The 19,683-nt window shown below is 46.9% G+C and overlaps 1 long non-coding RNA gene and 2 pseudogenes across 1 annotated transcript; 1 reads left to right on the top strand and 2 right to left on the bottom strand.

Annotated features, from left to right (window-relative positions):
• Positions 1–283: 283 nt before the first annotated feature.
• Positions 284–1,168, top strand: LOC129136639 (uncharacterized). Its single transcript, XR_008538463.2, has 3 exons — positions 284–351; positions 896–1,014; positions 1,099–1,168. It is a non-coding gene; the product is annotated as an uncharacterized LOC129136639 (long non-coding RNA).
• A 7,720-nt stretch (positions 1,169–8,888) lies between these two features.
• Positions 8,889–8,987, bottom strand: LOC112205097 (U6 spliceosomal RNA; annotated as a pseudogene).
• A 9,969-nt stretch (positions 8,988–18,956) lies between these two features.
• Positions 18,957–19,484, bottom strand: LOC104001558 (large ribosomal subunit protein eL32-like; annotated as a pseudogene).
• Positions 19,485–19,683: the final 199 nt, after the last annotated feature.

The following is a 19,683-nucleotide window of genomic DNA, read 5'->3' as shown; positions in this document are numbered from 1 at the left end:
AGCTGATCTGAGAGGCCTCCCCAGCCTGCTCTGGCATGAGGTGGTGATCGGGGTGGCAGCTGGGAGGGGGTAGGCTGGGAAAGCCATAACAGACTTTGTGGGGAAGCCGGAATTATGCTATACTGGAGGACAACACTTCTTCCTCACCCCCTCAGGGTATCCTTTTTCGGGTTGAGATTTGGAACTGCCCAGCCTGGAAAATGAAGGCCTCCTCCCTTAATTAAATGCCCAGGGGTTGCTATGGTAACCAGAGCTTCCAAATCCTGGCCAGACAATGGGGAGAGGAGCTGTCTCCAGCCTAGACGAGTGAAGCTTCAGGGGCCTTGCTGGGGACAGGAATGGGGCCAGAGGGTGAGAAAAAAGGGGGTGCCAAATGAGAAGATCAGCCTCCTCTCTCCCTGGAGCTGTGGGAATGGGCCTGTCAGAGCCAAGGGGTCTGAGACAGGGGCAACCCTCCTGGAAAGGGGAGGCGATGGGGGCGGGTAGCTGGAGCCAGGCACTGCCCAGAACTGAACACCTCCTTTGTTCCCAGAGGAGAAAGCCAGCCAAGTTGGTAAACAAAGGGAAGAGGCCAGAGGGCAGACAGCTAAGTGATAAGGCCTGGGACCGCAGAGAGCTGAGTAATGGAGCCCCAGAGACGAGGGGAATCTCCATGGTCCCACTAACAAGCAGGACACGTGGCAGGCCTGCATACCTTGCCACACTGACACACACAGTCACAGTGATCACACAGGACACACAGGTGTTCCTACAGAAACACTGATCTTTGAGGACACTCGGATCCCCTGCTCCTTTGTCCCCGGCCTCTCCTCCGGAGCCCATTAGTCTCCCTCCTTTGGAATGTTTATGGAAGGCAGAGGGCAGTCCTCTCTTTCATGAGCGTGGGCTCCCACAGGTGGGAGAGCTGCACGCAGGGTTCAGGGACGTCAGGTCATGGATCCTGTTACTTCACTTTGAGAGGAGAGACCCTCGTTTGGAAAACATCACAACACAGATCATTCATTTACGTGCCAGGTACTGTGCTGAATGCAATACAGTCTCTAGCTTAATGCCCCCTACAACTCTGTGAGGTAAAAAATGACTGTCCTCTTTTACTAGAGAGAAGAATCTGAGGGGAACTTAGGTAAATCAGGCACGCACTCACAGCCGGTAAGTGGAAGAGCTGGGATTAAACCCAGGTTTGTCTGAATCTTCCCATTTTTCCTACATTTGCTTCAAAAACTTCTTGGAAACTTTTCTGAGCGAGCCCACTCTGTTCTCTCCCTTCCCTCTCCCACTCGGTGTTACCTAAATACTTCTCTAGAAGCAGTTCCCAATTTGCAAGCTGGTTATTTAAAGGGTTTATATATAACTTGGTTGTTTGGAACCCAAACACATTTTTCCCAGAGACAAAATGTTAAATGGGCCGGGCGCGGTGGCTCACGCCTGTAATCCCAGCACTTTGGGAGGTCAAGGTGGACGGATCACGAGGTCAGGAGTTCGAGACCAGCCTGGCCAACATGGTGAAACCCCGTCTGTACTAAAAACACAAAAAAGTAGTCTGGAGTGGTGGCACGCACCTGTAATACCAGTTACTCGGGAGACTGAGGCAAGAGAATCGCTTTAACTTAGGAGGCGGAGGTTGCGGTGAGCAGAGATGGCACCATTGCATTACAGCCTGGGCGAGAGAGCAAGACTCCATCTAAAAAAAGTTAAATGGGTCCAGAAAGGCCACTTGACCCAGAATTAGCTGACAATGCTACATCTAGTTCAGGATTAGCCTGGGGACCCAACCATCAGTAATAATAGTGTTTTCTGGGAAATATATCTGGTTACAAAGTGAGAAAGAAACAGCGTTCTTTTCTCACTTTCTCCGCCCTCATCCTGCCACATCTGTATTGCATTTACTGGAGTGCCTGGGGGAATGAGAATAGATGGCAAATCTGGTGCTGACCAAAGGGAGTTTCTTGAGAAGGGTAGAGAAGAAGGGTAGAGGCCGGGCGTGGTGGCTCACGCCTGTAATCCCAGTACTTTGGGAGGCCAAGGCAGGCGGATCACCTGAGGTCAGGAGTTTGAGACCAGCCTGACCAACACAGTTAAACCCCGTCTCTACTAAAAATACAAAAATTATCCAGGCTTGGTGGCGGGCACCTGTAGTCGCAGCTACTCGGGAGGCTGAGATAGGAGAATTGCTTGAACCCGACAGGCAGAGGTTGCAGTGAGCCGAGATCATGCCACTGCACTCCAGCCTGGGCGACAGAGCGAGATTCCATCTCAAAAAGAAAAAGAAACAGAAAAAGAAAATAAAAAAGAAAGAGAAGAAAGGTTGAGAAGGGAGTTTCTTGAGAAGGGCAGAGAAGGGACTATCTTGAGAAGGGAAGGAAAGGGTTGAGAATCCAAGCCTTCCTAAGCTGGAAGAACTGTTGAGATGGCACAGTGAAAGCTGAGGGCAGAGGGAGAGGCCAGCAGGACAGCTGTCTGTGCCTGTTTCAAGGACACAGGTCCAGAGGGCCAGTCGAGGAATGAGGGGTGACAGGTGGTCAGAGTTTTCTTCAATAAGAAGAACTTTCTAACTATTAAATCTCTCCAAAAGCAAATGGGCCTCTTGGTGAAGTAGTGAGTTCTCTGCTGCTGGGAATATTCAAGGAGAAGGTAAATAGCCTATTGAACATATGGTGAAAGGAAAGAAGCATTGGACAAATAGACTTCTAAGATTTCTCTAAATTTATAAACCCATTTAGCAAAATGTTATATAGTATCTACATGTGCCCAGCACTATGCCAGAAACAAAGTTTATAGCAGGGGTTCTTGCCCTCATAGAGCTTATAGTCTAATGGGAGAGTCAAGCATTGAATAAACACAACTGATATATTTTTATTTTTATGTACTTATTTTTTAGTGACAGGGGTCTTGGCTATGTTCCCCAGTCTAGTTTCAAACTTCTGGCCTCAAGCAATCCTCCTGTCTTGGCCTCCCAAAGTGCTGGGATTATAGGCATGAGCCACCACACCTAGCCCACAACTGAATATATAATTTAAAACTGTGATACAGATTACAATGGAAAATAATAGGGTACTACTATGTGAGACTAAGAGAAGGGATCTAATCCATAGGGATTGTTTGAGGAACTGACCGTGAGGCCGAGATCTGGAGGATGAGTGGGGTTAGCATGGAAAAGGGCAGGTATATGTGTATGCGTATAGGGAAGGGTTCAGGGTAGAAGCAACGTCAAGGAAGAAGGCCCTAGGGCAGAAAAGAACAGTGTGACTGGAAAATTGTGAGTGAGGGGAGAGCAACGAGAGATGACATTGACAAGAGAGGCAGGGCTAGATCTCATAGGTGACAGTAGGAGCTTCCATGCTGCCTAATACCCTGAGCTTTTTTCTCTCTCTTTTTAATATTTAGAAATGTGGGGGGAGGGTCTCACTGTGTTGCCCAGGCTGGAATGCAGTGGCTATTCACAAGTGCAATCATAGCACATTGCAGCCTTAAACTCCTGGCTTCAAGTGATCCTCCTGCCTCAGCCCCTGAGTAGCTGGAACTACAGGCATGCGTCACCATGCCCAACTTGACCTTATCTCTTTTTTTTTTTTTTTTTGAGATGGAGTTTCACTCTTGTTGCCCAGGCTGGAGTACAATGGTACAATCTTGGCTCACTGCAACCTCCGCCTCCCGGGTTCAAGAGATTCTTCTGCCTCAGCCTCCTTCCTGAGTAGCTGGGATTATAGGCATGCACCACCATGCCCAGCTAATTTTTTGTATTTAGTAGAGATGGGGTTTCACCATGTTGGCCAGGCTGGTCTCCAACTCCTGACCTCAGGTAATCCACCTGCCTCGGCCTCCCAAAGTGCTGGGATTACAGGCATGAGTCACCGCCCCCAGCCTGACCTTATCTCTTAACTAGCTGTCCCTCTCCAGTCCTAGACCTCTAGGCCTTGGTCTCCACCAGCTCCCTGCAGTTGCAAGGCCTCACCATTTCCCTATGGCTCCTCCCACTTCCCCAGGACCTCTTCATAGTAGTAGGTGCTCCTTGTACTTTATGAGTGTCCCCAGGAGGTGGAGTGGTAGAATTCTCATGTCTTGTGTGGGACATTCAGGTTCAATTCATTGCCTTTGCAAAGGCCTTCCCTCTCAAGAGGTAGCATAGTTTGGTGGTGAAAGCACAAACTCTGGAGCCAGACTGCCTGGGTTCAGACAGTGGCTTTGTCACTTACTTGCTGTTCGACCTTGCCAAGTTACTGAACTGCTTCATGCCTCATATGTAGAATGAGGATGACCATGCTTATCTCCTAGGAGTGTTATAAGGTAATATTTGCTAAGTGTTTAGGACAGAGCCTGGCATATAAGTACTAGAACAGTCCCCCCTTATCTTCAGGGGATACATTCAAAGACCCCAGTGGATGCCTGAAACTGCAGATAGTACCGAATTATATATGGACCATGTATTTTTTTTCTATACATACATACCTATGATAAAGTTTAATCTTTTTTTTTTGAGATGGAGTCTCACTCTGTTGCCCAGGCTGGAGTGCAGTGGCGTGATCTCGGCTCACTGCAGCCTCTACCTCCCGGGTTCAAGTGATTCTCCTGCCTCAGCCTCCCGAGTAGCTGGGACTACAGGCGTGTGCCACCACGCCTGGCTAATTTTTTGTATTTTTAGTGGAGATGGAGTTTCACCATGTTGGCCAGGATGGTCTCGATCTGACCTCATGATCCGCCCACCTCGGCCTCCCAAACTGCTGGGATTACAGGCATGAGCCACCATGTCCGGCTTAGAGTTTAGTTTTTAAATTAGGCACAGTAAGAGATTACCAACAATAACTAATAATAAACTAGAACAATTATAATGATATGCCAGTATCACTACTCTTGTGCTTTGGAGCCATTATAAAGTAAAATAAGGGTTTTTGTTTTGTTTTGTTTTTGAGACAGTCTTGCCCTTTCGCCGAGGCTGGAGTGCAGTGGCGCGATCTCAGCTCACTGCAACCTCCACCTCCCGGGTTCAAGTGATTCTTGTGCCTCAGTCCCCCGAGTAGCTGGGATTACAGGTGTGTGCCACCATGCCTGGCCAAAATAAAGGTTACTTGAACACAAGCACTGTGATACCAAGGCAGTGGATCTGATAACTGAGATGGCTACTAAGTGATAATGGGTGGGTAGCATCTAAAGTGTGGCTACGCTGGACAAAGAGATGATTCACATTCCAGGCAGCATAGAGTGGGATGGTGTGAGATTTCATCACGCTACTCAGAATGGTGGCAATTTAAAACTTATGAATTGTTTATTTCTGGAATTTTCCATTTAATGTTTTCTTTTTTTCTTTTTTCTTTTTTGAGACAGAGTTTCACTCTTGTTGCCCATGCTGGAGTGCAATGGTGTGATCTCGCTCACCGAAACCTCCGCCTCCCAGGTTCAAGCAATTCTCCTGCCTCAGCCTCCCGAGTAGCTGGGATTACAGGCATGCGCCACCATGCCCGGCTAATTTTGTATTTTTAGTAGAGACGGGGTTTCTCTATGTTGGTCAGGCTGGTCTCAAACTCCCAACCTCAGGTGATCCGCCCACCTCAGCCTCCCAAAGTGCTGCGATTACAGGCATGCGCCATGGCGCCCAGCCTTATTTAATGTTTTCAAACCATGATTGACCACAGAAGGCGAGACTACATACATAGACATATACCGTAGCCCTTTTTTATCCATGTAACTGAAACCATGGAAAACAAGACCACGGATAAGAAGGGGCTACTGTATATGAGTGGTTTTTTTCTCTTTTTTTTGGAGGCAGGGTCTCACTATTTGCCCAGGCTGGTCTCAAACTCCTGGGCTCAAGTGATCGTCCTGCCTCGGCCTCCCAAAGTGCTGGGATTACAGGCATGAGCCACTGGGCCCGACTCAGAGTGTTTCTGAAACAAAATCACCAGCAATAAATCACTACAACATCTCCTGTTTTCCTAGCTCATCCCATGCTCTCCCAGTCCCATCCCTAGGTCCACAGCAGGGAGCAAGAGGCCCAGCTTGCTGTTATCTCTACTCACCACTTTTTTGTCCAAGGCTTCCTCCGGTCACAACTCCGGTACTTAAAAAAACAGCCAGGTGTGGTGTCATGCACCCATAGTCCCAGCTACTCAAGAGGCTGAGTGGAGAGGATCGTTTGAGCCCAGGAGTTTGAGTTTAGCCTGGGCAACATAAAAAAGGGAATAGGTAGACCTGAGCTCATCCCCACCCAGCCCTCCTCACCCCCAGAATAAAACATGTTCCTAATGGTAGGTTGCAGTCAGATCGAGGTATATTGGTGACTCCCCTTCCTTCTCTCTCCCTCCTCCTCTCCCCTCACCTCTTCCTTCCAGCTGTTTTCAGGTTCTGAGAGTATTCTGAATACACTAAATATATCACTGATCCACCTGCACCTGGAGCCCCGCTTTCTGGGCCTTGGTCCTGATCCCCATGGCTGAATTCAGTGCTCATCCACATACTCCCATACCACCAAATGCTCATTCCCAATGTGGAACTTAACACTTCTGCATCATAACCACCGGCTTTCTTGTTGGTGTCCTTGAGGGGAGCAGCTGTCTGCCTATTCTCTGTTGCATCCCAGGGCCTACATATGGCACTTACCACTCTAGCCTCATTTCTCACCAGTCCTGCTCCTGGCATCTCTGAGCCAGCCACGAGGGCCTGCTGTCAGCTTCTCAGGTCTGCTGTTCCCTCTCAGGGCCTTTCCAGGTGCTTCCCTCCTGCCCAAAGTGCTCCTCCTCAGGTCCTCGCCTGGCCAGCTCCTACTTCTTCAGGTCTCTCAGCTTACCTGTCACTCCAGGAAGCCTTCCGTGAAGCCCCTGTGTCTAGATAAGTGGCCCTCCTTTGGGGTCTTCCAGCACAGGCATTGGCGCTGTATTTTAAGCATCTCTTTGTGCCCCCCACTTGCCTGCAGAACTCAGGCAGGGCAGGGACCATGCTTATCTAATTTGCTGTTGCATCCCTAGTGCCTAGCCCAGAGCCCAGCTCAAAATAGACCAGGGTTTATGCCCTGGGGCCCGTGGATGAGCTGCCAGGGGTTCATGATGCTCCCAAAATCACATGAAAATGTTTGTAGGCTTATAGTGCATTCTTTTTGGGAGATAATCTGTATTTTTTTATATCATACTCTCAAAGGATATGTGACACCCCTGCCCCCTAAAAAAGGTTAAGAATCAGTGTGTGTAAGCTTTCTGTAAATACTCGTTTTTGATTGGATGCATCCATCGTGACAATAATAGGTGATAATAAACATTATTGAATGAATGAGCCTCCTCTTCACAATTACAGTGTTTTAAATGTTTTCAATGGATTGAGAAAAACCTCAGAAGAAACCTTTGCCAGAAAAAGTTAAAGTGCCCGTTGCTTCAGCCCCTGACCCTGTGGTCCTAAATACGCGGCTCCTCAGTGGGGCCCACAGCTTAAGACCAACGCTTCACAGGCTCACAGCCCCTGTCAGAACCCATCTCCTGCCCTGAAATCCACCTACTGCGCCTTTGCAGCCTGTCAGCTGAAAATAATCCCAGCGAAAGCAGGGGCGAGGTGGAAGCAGAGGAAGCAGGCCCACACACGCCTTTAATGCGGGGGATTCTGCCCCCTGCTGGCTGCCAGGCTCCCCTTCAGCGCCCGGCCGAGAGCCCGGTGGCTGCGACTGAGGTCAGAGCCGGGAGAGGAGAGGGAGGGAGCGAGGCGGAGGCGCCTCGGGAGGGGGCCATCGCCCACCGGGCAGTCTTCCCACCGACGATTAGGCTTTGTCTTCAAAACATGTTAGAGGTGGTGGCTTCTGCTTTGGAGCCCCCTCGCTTCTTTTCCCGGCTCTCCCGTCTTCGACTTCCAAATTAGGAGCTTAGGGAGGGCAGGGGGCGTGGTGGGGGTGGAGGTCCTTCTGGAGCTCAAGGGAGGTCCAGTCATCCAGACTTGGCTTTCTCATCGATCCCTTTTCCCAGAGCCTGGTTACTGCCGGCACCTTTGGATCCTCGGCCAATTCTCTGCTTCGCCTACACTTGGCGTGCGGTGTACCAGCCTCCCCGCGTCACCATGGAAACAGGAGCCTCTGCATCCATCCCAGAGCTGATCTGTGAAGCTATGAGAAGAATCTGGAGGGGTGTGTGTGTGTGTGTGTGTGTGTGTGTGTTGTGTGTGTGTGTGTGTGTTTGGGCGGGGGGGTAGAGAGATAAAGGAAGGGCAAAAGGGAAAAGGTTCAGAGAAAATATGGAGAGAGAAAGAAATCTGGGCGAAGGGGCGGGATTGCTTTATAAGGGTTATTGAATAACTGGTACCCTGTGGAGACGGTCAGCTTCCCTGACAGACCATAAATGCTGTCCTCTCATAGTCAGTCTGAACTGGCCGAACCTCCTCACGGACTGTCAGTTAGTAGCCATGTAACCTTGGGTGAGTGACTTAGCCCCTCTAAGCATCACTTTTCTTATCTGTAAAATAAAAATAATAGCAGCACTCCATAGGGTTATTGTAAAAACCAAGGAGGGGGGATTCATATACAGCACTTAATACAGTGCTTAGCACATAGTGAGTGCTCAAAAATGTAGTTATGGTTGTACATGCTTATGTATCTTTAGTAATGATTTCTGTTATTTCTATATTTTTCCTCTGCTGAATCAATCGCCAGCTCTTCAATAATAATACCTTAAAAATAATTTAGAATTTTTTTTCTCAGCTTACTGCAACCTCTGCCTCCTGAGTTCATGTGATTCTCCTGCCTCAGCCTCCCGAGTAGCTGGGACTACAGGCACATGCCACCACACTCGACTAATTTTTTATTTTTAGTACAGACAGGGTTTCACCATGTTGGCCAGGATGGTCTCAAACTCCTGACCTCAGGTAATCCACCCACCTCAGCCTCCCAAAGTGCTGGGATTATAGGCTTGAGCCACCGCACCCGGCATACTTTAGAATTTTTAAAATCATGTCATCCTTGCGCAGGGACCATGCTAATTTCTGTATCATTCCAATTTTAGAATGTGTGCTGCCCAAGTGAGCACTACTTTACAATTTTCTTTCTCCTTTCCTTCCTTCCTTCCTTCCTTCCTTCCTTCCTTCCTTCCTCTCTCTCTTTTTCTCTTTCTCCTTCTCTTTCTCTCTCTGTCTCCTTCATTTTTTTTTGAGACAGTCTCGCTCTGTCACCCAGGCTGGAGTGCTGTGGTGCAATCTCAGCTCACTGCAACCACCTCTGCCTCCCAGGTTTAAGCGATCCTCCTGCCTCAGCCTGCCAAGTAACTGGGATTACCGGTGTGTGCCACCACCCCCAGCTAATTTTCACATTTTTAGTAGAGACAGGGTTTCACCATGCTGGCCAGGCTGGTCTTGAACTCCTGGCCCCAAGTGATCCACCCGCCTTGGCCTCCCAAAGTGCTGGGATTACAGGCATTAGCCACTGCAGCTGGCCTCTTTTCTTTTCTTTTTCTTTTTCTTTTTTTTTTTTTTTTTTGAGACAAAGTCTCACTCTGTTGCCCAAGCTGGAGTGCAGTCAGTGGCATGATCTTGGCTCACTACAACCTCCACCTCCAGGGTTCAAGTGATTCTCCTGCCTTAGCCTCCCGAGTAGCTGGGACAACAGGCACATCCACCATGCCCGGATAATTTTTGTATTTTTAGTAGAGATGGGGTTTTACTATGTTGGCCAGGCTGGTCTCAAACTCCTGACCTTGTGATCCTCCTGCCTCAGCCTCCCAAAGTGCTGGGATTACAGGCAGGAGCCACCGCACCTGGCCACTTTCTTTTTTTAAAGACAGGGTCTCACTCTTATCACCCAGGCTGGAGTGCAGTGGCACTATCATGGTTCACTGCAGCCTTGACCTCCCAGGCTCAGGTGATTCTCCCACCTCAGCCTCCCAAGGGGCTGGGACTACAGAGGCACGCCCCTATGCCTGGCTAATTTTTTGTGCTTTTTGTAGAGACAGGGTTTCCTCCTGTGGCCTAGGCTTACAATTTTCAAGCGGCCAGGCGCGGCGGCTGATGCTTGTAATTCCAGCACTTTGGGAGGCTGAGGCAGGTGGATCACCTGAGGTCAAGAGTTTGAGACCAGCCTGGCCAACATGGTGAAACCCCATCTCTACTAAACAATACAAAAATTAGCCAGGCGTGGTGGTGCAGGCCTGTAATCCCATCTACTCAGGAGGCTAAGGCAAGAGAATCACTTGAATTGGGGAGCCGGAGGTTGCAGTGAGCCGAGATTGTGCCACTGCACTCCAGCCTGGGTGACAGAAACTCTGTCTCAAAAAAACAAAAACAAAAACAACAATTTTCAAGGTGCTTTTACACACATTTTCTCATTTGGCCCACTCCAATCCTGAAAAATACGAAGGGATTACTCACCCCACTTTGCAGATGAAGATAGAAATTCAGAATTTAACCTTGTTCAAAGGCTTGTCTCTGACCTGGTGCTAAATCTTAGGGTTCTATAGAGCCAGGATTCAGTGCCCCATCCACTTATATCCTTTCTGTGTCTCTGTTCCCAGCATGGTGCCACAAACAGCACCTCATCATTGTTTGGTGCCAGTCAGCACCTCATTGTTTGGTGGCATTGATTCTGTGGAGCAGACCTCTCAGGGAAGAGCTAATCCTGAAATGTGGGCACTTGGGTTTGACCATGAAGGAAGGAGAAAATGCTTAATTAAATACATATATATATATATATACATTTTTTTTTTTTTGAGATGGGGTCTCACTCTGTTACCCCGGCTGGAGTGCAGTGGCGCAATCTCGGCTCACTACAACCTCCGCCTCCCAGGTTCAAGCAGTTCTCCTGCCTCAGCCTCCCGAGTAGCTGGGACTACAGGTGCCTGCCACCACTCTCAGCTAATTTTTTGTGTTTTTAGTAGAGACAGAGTTTCACCATGTTGGCCAGGCTGGTCTCAAACTCCTGACCTCAAGTGATCTGCCCACCTCAGCCTCCGAAAGTGCTGGGATTACAGGCGTGAACCACTGCGCCCGGCTGGGAATATTTTTAATGTATATATTAATATTTTAATATTAAGATATTTTAATTATAGATTTAATAGCCTTTGTGAAAGAGTGAGACTCCGTCTCAAAAAAAAAAAATTCCCACAGAAGGGGAATGACTGCTAATGGCTAAGGTTTCTTTATGTTCTAAATTTGAAAATGTTCTAAATGTTGTAAATTTGGTTGTGGTGATGGTTGCACAAGTGTGTGAATAACTAAAAATCATGAAATTGTACATTTTTTTTCATGCCTCTGAGACAAGTTCAAGAATCGTACATTTTAAATGGGTGAATTGCTTGGTATGTGAATTATGTCTCAATACAGCTGTTATTTTTTAAATTCACACAAATCAAATCCCAGGCCCAGATGTGGCACCAGTGAATTCTACCAAACATTTAAGGAAGAAATAATGCCAACTGGACATAAATGCTTGCAAATAATAGAAATAAACAGCTGGGCCCAGCGGCTCATGCCTGTAATACCAGCTCTTTGGGAGGCCAAGGCAGGTGGATCACTTGAGCCCAGGAATTTGAGACCAGCCTGGGCAACATGGTGAAACCTCATCTCTACAAAAAAAATACAAAAAACTAGGTGGGCAAGGTGGCATGCACCTGTAGTCCCAGCTACTTGGGAGGCTTGAGGTGGGAGGAGTGCCTGAGTAGGGGAGGTTGAGGCTGCAGTGAGCCGTGACTGTGCCATTTCACTCCAGCCTGGGTGACAGAGTGAGACTGTCTCAAAAAGAAAAACAAAAACAAAAAACGAAGAAGAAGAAGACAGAAAAGAAAAGAAAGGCTACTCTCTTCAATTCATTTTATTAGACAAACATAACCTTGATATTAAATCCCATAAAGACATTATAAGAAAGAGGGGTGGGCATAATGGCTCACACATGTAATCCCAGCACTTTAGGAGGCCTAGGTGGGAGGATTGCTTGAGACCAAGAGTTCCCAACCTGGGCAACATAGTGAGACCTCATCTCTACGAAAGATTTTTTTTTTCTAATTGGCCAATTAAAAAATATTTTTAGGTTCAAGTCTGTAGTCCTAGCTACTTGGGAGGCTGAAGCGGGAGGATCTCTCGAGCCCAGAAGTTAGATGTTAGTGAGCTGTGATCATGCCACTGCACTCCAGCCTGGATGATGGCAAGACCTTATCTCAAAACAATAAAATAAATAAATAAAAATTTCTGCAGAAACACATTCAGATAGGCAGATTCATTGGCTGGCTTCAATTTTATTCTTTTTTTGAGACAGAGTCTCTGTCACCCAGGCTGGAGTGCAATGGCACCACGATCTCGGCTCATTGCAACCTCTGTCTCCAGGATTCAAGCGATTCTCCTGCCTCAGGCTCCCTAGTAGCTGGGATTACAGGTGCTCGCCACCACACCTGGCTAATTTTTGTATTTTTAGTAAAGACTGGGTTTCACCATGTTGGTCAGGCTGATCTCAAACTGACCTCAGGTGATCCGCCTGCCTCAACCTCCGAAAGTGCTGGGAATACAGGCGTGAGCCATTGCACCTGGCCAATTTTATTCTCATATGTCCGCAACAAACAGAACTTTGTAAAGATATCATTTACATTTGAATAAAAAATATCAAGTACCTTAGATAATTCTAACAAAATATGTTTAAGATATCTAGCACAAAAACTTTACCAGGCAACACCAACCTGACCAACATGGAGAAACCTCGTCTCTACTAAAAATACAAAATTAGCCGGGCGTGGTGGCACATGCCTGTAACCTCAGCTACTCGGGAGGCTGAGGCAGGAGAATCACTTGAACCCAGGAGGCAGAGGTTGCAGTGAGCCGAGATCATGCCATTGCACTCCAGTCTGGGCAACAAGAGTGAAACTCCATCTCATAAAAAAGAAAGAAAAACTTTACCATGCTTGGCGGTGGCTCACGCCTGTAATCCCAGCACTTTGGAAGGCTGAGGCGGGCAGATCAGCTGAGATCAGGAGTTCGAGACCAACCTGGCCAACATGGTGAAACCCCGTCTCTACTAAAAATATAAAAAATTACCTTGGCGTGGTGGCAGACACCTGTAATCTCAGCTACTTGGGAGGCTGAGGCAGGAGAATCGCCTGAACCCAGGAGGCGGAGGCTGCAGTGAGCTGAGATTGCGCCATTGCACTCCAGTCTGGGCGACAAGAGCAAGAGTCCGTCTCAAAAAAAAAAAAAAAGAAAAAGAAAAAATTTATAACAGGCCGGGCGCAGTGGCTCATGCTTGTAATCCCAGCACTTTGGGAGGCCAAGGTGGCGGATCACTTGAGATCAGGGGTTCGAGACCAGCCTGGCCAACATGGTGAAACCCCATCTCTACTAAGAATACAAAAATTAGCTGAGCGTGGTAGTGCACGCCTGTAATCCCAGGTACTCAGGAGGCTGAGGCAGGAGAATTGCTTGAATCCAGGAGGTGGAGGTTGCAGTGACCCAATATCATGCCACTGTGCTCCAGCCCGGGCAACAGAGCAATACTCTGTCTCAAAAAAAAAAAAAAGAAAGAAAAAAGCCAGGCACAGTGGCTCATGCCTGTAATCCCAGCACTTTGGGAGGCTCAGGCGTGGATCACAAGGTCAGGAGTTCGAGACCAGCCTGACCAACATCGTGAAACCCCATCGCTACTAAAAATACAAAATTAGCTGGGCGTGGTGGCGCGTGCCTATAGTCCCAGCTACTCAGGAGGCTGAGGCAGAAGAATCTCTTGAACCCAGGAGGCGGAGGTTGCAGTGAGCCGAGATCACGCCATTGCATTCTAGCCTGAGCGACAGAGCAAGCCTCTGTCTCAAAAAAAAAAAAAAAAAAAAGAAAAAAGAAAAAAAAGTAGGTCAATGGGATAGAATAAAAAATCCAAACACAAACCCACACATAGATGTACATTTGATTTATGACAAAAGGGATGACAGTGCAGAGCAGTGAGGAAGTATCTCCAAGGCATATATAAAATCACAATAACAAAAATCAACCCAGGTAAATTGTACATATAAATTTAAAAGGCAGAACAATAAAGCCTCTAGAAATAAGGTAGAAACCTATCTTTGTGAACTTAGGATAGAAAAAAGACATCTTTTTTTTGGAAAGACTTCTTAAACAGTATACAAAAACCAAATAGTAAGCCGAAAGAAAAAGACTGATACACTTGACTACATTTTTAAATTATTATTTTAAATTTGTGTGGGTACATAGTGGGTGTATATATTTATGGGGTACATGAGCTGTTCTGATACAGTCATGTAATTGACTACATTAAAAGTTTTAAATATTCTATTGGCCCAAACCAAACAAAACGTTATTAAAAATGTGAAAAAAAGGTTGAATATTATGGTATGTGAATTAAATTTTTGAAAAAGAAAATAAAGTGAAAAGGTAAGCCACAGACTTGGAAAAGAAATTTGAAACACATATACTGATAAAAGACTTACACATCCAGAATACTGTATAAAATGAACTACTATAAATCAGTAAAAGACATACAATCTAACATAAAAATTGGCAAGAAACTTGATTAGATACACCACAAAAGAGGATGTTCAAATGGCAAATAAACATGAGAACGAGCAAATCCGGATTTGTCTTCTCTATACGCAATGCTTCTGCCAAAACTACCATCCACGGATTTACAGGATGTTTCATTCACCTTCATGGTGTTCCACACAGCATTGCTTCTGATCCAGGAATTCATTTTACAGCAAATGAAGTGTGGCAATGGGCCCATGCTTATAAAATTCACTAGTCTTACCATGTTCCCCACCAACTTGAAGCTGGTTTGACAGAATGATGGAATGACTTTTTTTTTTTTTCTTGAGACGGAGTTTCACTCTTGTTGCCCATGCTGGAGTGCAATGGCATGATCTCGGCTCACTGCAACTCTGCCTCCCGGGTTCAAATGATTCTCCTGCCTCAGCTTCTTGAGTAGCTGAGATTACAGGCATGCGCCGCCATGCCCAGCTAATTTGGTATTTTTAGTAGAGACGGGTTTTCTCCATGTTGGTCAGGCTGGTGTCGAACTCCTGACCTCAGGAGTTCCCTTCCCTTCCTTTCTTTCTCTCTTTCTCTCTTTCTCTCTCCCTCTCCCTCTCTCTCCCTCTCTCTCTCTTTTTTTGACTGAGTCTTTCTCTGTTGCCCAGGCTGGAGTGAGGTGGCACAGTCTCGGCTCACTGCAACCTGCACCTCCCAGGTTCAAGTGATTCTCCTGCCTCAGCTTCCCAAGTAGCTGGGATTACAGGCACCCGCTACCACACCCGGCTAATTTTTTGTATTTTTAGTAGAGATGGGGTTTCACCATGTTGGCCAGGATGGTCTCGATCTCCTGACCTCATGATCTGCCTGCCTCAGGTGATCCGCCCACCTCGGCCTCCCAAAGTGCTGGGATTACAGGTGTGAGCCACCGTGCCTGGCCTGGAATGACCTTTTGAAAACACATTTATGCTATCAGCAAGGTCACAACACCTTGCAAGGCTGGAGCATGGATCTTGTCTTTTTTTTTTTTGAGCATGGATCTTTAGAAGACTGTCTATGTTCCGAATCAGTGTCCAATACATAGGGCTGTTTCTTCCACAGCCAGGATTCATAGGTCCAGGAATTAAAGGATGGAAATGGGAATGGCACAATGCACAATTACCACTAGAGACCCCTGGCCACTTTGGGATCCTCATGGCTCTGTGTCGGCAGGCGAAGAAAGAAGTTACTGTGCTGGCTGGGGTGATTGATCCTAACTAGCAATGAAAAATTGGAGGCCGGGCATGGTGGCTCATGCCTGTAATCCCAGCACTTTGGAAGGCCAAGGCAGGCAGATCACCTAAGGTCAGGAGTTCACGACCAGCCTGGCCAACATGGTGAAACCCCATCTCTACTAAATACAAAAATTAGCCAGCCATGGTGGCGCATGCCTGTAATCCCAGCTACTCAAGAGGCTGAGGCAGGAGAATCATTTGAACCTGGAAGCCAAAGGTTGTGGTGAGCCGAGATCATGCCATTGCACCTGTAATCCCAGCTACTCGGGAGGCTGAGGCAGGAAAACGGCTTGAACTGGGGAGGCGGAGGTTGCAGTGAGCCAAGATCGCACCACTGCACTCCAGCCTGGGCGACAGAGCAAGACTCCATCTCAAAAACAAACAAACAACAACAACAACAATAAATAAATAAATAAAAATACAAAAATTAGCTAGGCATGGTGGCGCACACCTCTATTTCCAGCTACTCGGGAGGCTCAGTGCAACCTCACTGAGCCATGGAGGGCCCAGACATTTGGTCAAACATTAATCTGGAGGTCAGGCACAGTAGCTTGTGCCTGTAATCCCAGCACTTTGGGTGGCTGAGGTAGGAGGATCGCTTGAAGCCAGGAATTTAAGACCGGCCAGGGCATCATAGCAAGACCCAGTCGCTACAAAAAAATTAAAATAAAAAAAAAAATAGTTGGCTGGGCACAGTGGCTCACGCCTGTAATCCCAGCACTTTGGGAGGCCAAGGTGGGTGGATCACCTGAGGTTAGGAGTTCCAGGAGTTCGAGACCAGCTGGCCAACATGGTGAAACCCCGTCTCTACTAAAAATACAAAAATTAGCTAGGCGTGGTGGTGGATGCCTGTAATCTCAGCTACTCCGGAGGCTGAGTCAGGAGAATTGCTGAAACCTGCGAGGCGGAGATTGTAGTGAGCCAAGATCATGCCATTGCACTCCAGCGCAGGCTGACAACAGCAACAGCAAGACTATGTCTAAAAAAAAAAACAAAAACAAAAAAAAACTGAGTATGGTGGTGCACACCTGTAGTCCCAGCTACTCAGAAGGCTGAGGTGGGAGGATCCCTAAAGTCCAGGAGTTCGAGGTTGCACTGAGCTACAATTGCATCACTGTACTCCAGCCTGGGTGACAAAATGAGTTTTCTGTCTAAAGAAAAATAAACAACAAAAAAAATTATTCTGGTTGTGTCTGTGAGGGTGTTTCCAGATGAGATTAACATTTGAATTGGATTGAGAATTAATTAGTGGTAGATTGAGTAAAGCAGATTGCCCTTGTAACATGGGTGAGCCTCATCCAATCATTGAAGACATGAATAAACCAAAAAGGCTGAGTAAAAGCAGCTCCTCCTGACTAACTGCCTAAGCTGAGGCAGTCTTTTCTGGCCTTCTGACTCAGACTGAAACATTGACTCTTCTTGGACCTTGAACTGGCTGGCTTTTAGTCTAGAACTACACATCGGTTCTCCTAAATCTCCAGGTTGCTAATTGCAGATCTTGGGACTTCTGAGCCTCCAATAATAACACCGATTGCTTATAATAAATAAATACACACATCCTAATGGTTCTGTTTTTCTGGAGAGTTCTGAGTAATGTATTATATTTCATATTTAAAACAACTTTATTGGGGCACATGTTGCATATCACATAATTTGCTTTTTTTTTTTTTTTTTTTAATACGGAGTTTCGCTCTTGTTGCCCAGGCTGGAGTGCAATGGCACGATCTCAGCTCACCGCAACCTCCGCCTCCCGGGTCCAAGCAATTCTCCTGCCTCAGCCTCCTAAGTAGCTGGGATTACAGGCATGTGCCACCACGCCCAGCTAATTTTGTATTTTTAGTAGTGATGGGGTTTCTCCATGTTGGTCAGGCTGGTCCCGAACTCCCGACCTTAGGTGATCCAACATGGTGAAACCCCATCTCTACTAAAAATACAAAAAATTAGCCGGGTGTGGTAGCGGGTGCCTGTAATCCCAGCTACTTGGGAAGCTGAGGCAGGAGAATCACTTGAACCTGGGAGGTGCAGGTTGCAGTGAGCCGGGACTGTGCCACCTCACTCCAGCCTGGGCAACAGAGAAAGACTCAGTCAAAAAAAGAGAGAGAGAGGGAGAGGGAGAGAGAGGGAGAGGGAGAGAGAGAGAGAGAAAGAGAGGGAGAGAGAGAGAGAGAAAGAGAGAAAGAGAGAAAGAAAGGAAGGGAAGGGAAGGGAGAAGAAAAGAAAGTAATCTACTTTCTGTCTTTATAGCTTGGCCTTTTCCGGATATTTCATATAAATGGAACCAAACAATATGTAATCACTTGTGTCTGGCTTATTTCACTGAGCATAGGGGTTTTTTTGGCCGAACATGGTGGCTCACGCCTGTAATCCCAGCACTTTGGGAGGCCGAGGTGGGTGGATCATTTGAGGTCAGGAGTTTGAGACCAACCTGGCCAAGATGATGAAACCCCGTCTCTACTAAAAATACAAAAATTAGGCAGGCATGGTGGTGACACCTGTAGTCCAGCTACTCGGGAGGGTGAGGCAGGAGAATTTCTTGAATCCGGGCGGTGGAGGTTGCAATGAGCCGAGATCACGCACTGCACTCTAGCCTGGGTGACAGAGTGAGACTCCAGTCTTAAAAAAAAAAAAAAGGGTTTGTTTGTTTTGTTTCTGTTGTTGTTTCTTTTTGAGACAGGGCTGCTCTGTCACCCAACTGGAGTGCAGTGGCTTGACTATGGCTTGACCTCTGGGGCTCAGGTGATCTTCTCACCTCAGCCTCCTGGAGTAGCTGGGATAACAGGTACGCACCACCACGCCCAGCTAACTTCTTTTGTATTTTTTGTAGAGAAGGGGTTTCGCCACATTGCTCAAGCTAGTCTCAATCTCTTGGGCCAAAATGATCCTCCCGCCTCGGCCTCCCAAAGTGCTGGGATTACAGGTGTGAGGCACAGCGCCCAGCCTGCATATTCTTTTTGAGGTTCATCCACATTGTAGCTGGTATCCATAGTTTGTTCTGAATAATATTCCATTGTATGGACATAGCATATTTTGTCTACTCATTCACATGTTAATGGACATTTAGGTTGTCTCCAATTTTTCCAACTGGGCTATTATGAGTGAGACAGATAAGAAAATTCCTGTGCAAGTTTTTGTGTGTATACATGCTTTCATTTCTCTTAGGCAGATCCCTAAGAGTGAAATTATTGGGTCACATGGTAAATTTATGTTTAACATTTTTAAAAATTGCCAAACTGTTTTCCAAAGTGGCTACACCATTTTACATTTCTACCACCAATATATGAGGGTTCTCGTTTCTCCACATTCTCTCCAACACTTATCTTTTTAAAAAAGGTTTTTGTTGTTGTTGTTGTTTGCAGTTTTTACAGTTTTATTTAAACACAAAACATGCACATGAGCTGTCTACTCATTTTCTTTGCTGCGCAGCCTGGGATTGGGGTTGGTGACTCTGACGGCCAGCTGGGCAGCTCTTTTCCACGATGGCTTTGCGGTTCTTGGAGGAAACATTGTGAGCGATCTCAGCACAGTAAGATTTGTCGCACAACAGCAGCACTTCCAGCTCCTTGACGTGTGGACCAGGAATTTCCGGAAGCCACTGGGCAGCATGTGCTTTGTTTTCTTGTTGCTCCCATAATCAATGTTGGGCATCAAGATCTAACCCTTGAACCTTCCACGAACCCTGTTGTCAATACCTCTGGGTTTCCGCCAGTTACGCTTAATTTTGACATATCGGTCAGACTGGTGCCGGATAAACTTCTTGGTTCTCTTTTTGACGATCTTGGGCTTCCCAAGGGGTCTGAGGACGGTTTATAAAAGTGCACTGAGGGGAGGCTGAGACAGGAGAATTGCTGGAACCCGGGAGGCGGAGGTTGCAGTGAGCCGAGATCGTGCCCAGCCTAGGCGACAGAGAGAGACTCTATGTCAAAAATAAATAAATAAATAAATAAATAAATAAATAAATAAATAAATAAATAAATAAAATGCACTGAGGAGACAGGTTTTTGAG

The sequence above is a fragment of the Pan troglodytes genome, chromosome 10 (assembly GCF_028858775.2).
Source record: "Pan troglodytes isolate AG18354 chromosome 10, NHGRI_mPanTro3-v2.0_pri, whole genome shotgun sequence".
Classification (NCBI taxonomy): Eukaryota; Metazoa; Chordata; class Mammalia; order Primates; family Hominidae; genus Pan; species Pan troglodytes.
Note: the sequence above shows the minus strand (reverse complement) of the source record. Positions and strands in the feature narration are given on the sequence as shown.